This window comes from Tarenaya hassleriana, unplaced genomic scaffold (assembly GCF_000463585.1).
Source record: "Tarenaya hassleriana unplaced genomic scaffold, ASM46358v1 Cleome3, whole genome shotgun sequence".
NCBI lineage: Eukaryota > Viridiplantae > Streptophyta > Magnoliopsida > Brassicales > Cleomaceae > Tarenaya > Tarenaya hassleriana.
This window is the reverse complement of record NW_010966177.1, coordinates 2,908,766-2,910,402: the sequence shown is the minus strand read 5'-3', so window position 1 is coordinate 2,910,402 and position 1,637 is coordinate 2,908,766.

Sequence of the window (1,637 nt, the reverse complement as noted above, 5' to 3'; positions counted from 1 at the left end):
GAATGTAAAGAACTACTAGATAAAGGTATTATACGAGAAAGCACGAGTCCACATTCGGCTCCAGCTTTCTATGTAGAAAATAATAATGAGATAAAACGAGGAAAAAGAAGAATGGTAATAAACTACACCCTCACGAAATGTTAAGTTACTTAGAACATAAAACAACAGGAATAGTATACAACTATTTAATAGGATTATCAACAGGAATAAAAGCAGAGAAAATTCTAAGATCAACTGCATGGGAAACATTTGTTAGGCTAATTGACGTAATAGGAGAAGAATTTCTTGGAAGAACTTCTAATGCACAATTAAGAGAAACACAAATATCAGAAGTAGCACTATGGGAAATAGTAAATCTTAGAATTTGTAACATGTGTTATCTTGAAGCATTCATTTGCGAATTTAGAGATCATTACTATCAACTAGCAACGGATAAGAAAATAGTAGCCGAAGAATTATTCTTCGATAAACTACCTTTATCAATATCAGAAGAAATAAAAACCATATACCAGAATAAAGTAAATGAGGGACAAATTCCCAATACTCTAGGAGGAAGAATAACAACATTAAAAGATTGGCATTTGTTTCAATGTAATCAAGAAAAACGAAAACAAGAGGCAAAAATCGATAAGTTATGTTGTGGTGCAATACCAGGACAAATAGGCAAATATGGTTGTGAACCTATTCGCCAAAAACATAAAAAAAAGAAATGGAGAAAAATTCCTTATAAAAAATATAGGAAACAAAAATACATACCACAAAAATATTTCAGAAATAGAAAACAATACAAAAAGAAAAACTATGGTAAGAAGGATACATACTGTCCTTCTAAGAAAAAGAATTGTAAATGTTGGCTATGCCAAGAAGAGGGACATTATGCAAATGAATGTCCTAAAAAAGGAAAGAAAAAAGAAACAGAAATACTACGAATAGCATACGATATGGGCTTTGAACCAATCGAATCAGATTCAGAGTTTGACTCTGACATCGAAATATATGCATATACCACTGAATCATCCGATTCAGAAAATGAATAGAAAAATACTAAAATCAGGAAATCCTAACGCAACATTCATACAAATAACTATTGAAAAGAAAAGATTATTAGCATACATAGACACTGGAGCAACTCTATGTTTTGCTAAAAGAAATATCATCAAAAAATGGGTACGATTAGAGAAACCACTACGGATAGTAGTGGCTGATAAATCAGCTCATGAAATCTGGTATGTGGCTCAACACGTATCGATAATGATAATTGGTTTCATCCTTCTTGGGAATTCTTCAAATATTTTCATTGAATCAGTATAAATACTGTCGACTAATCCATGTTGAAGATAATCAAAGGCTAGTAATGGGTTGGCTTCTCCGATGAAGATAGCCTTTGGTCCAGTTCTGGTCATTTTTGGGTAAAAACCCATGGTGGTGTGTTTTTCTTTGTAGTCCACTAGGGATGCCCAGTAGGACTGGTATTTCTCGAGGGTGACTTTTTTCATGGCCTCTTTTTCTTGTGTGGTTGGTATTTGGGCTATTCTGGGTATTTTCATTGATGGTAGTTGGGCTTTTGGTTCGACTGGTTGTTTTTGGGCCATAGTCTTGTAGGATTCGTTTAAGGCTTTTTGGGCCTCTTCTTTGGT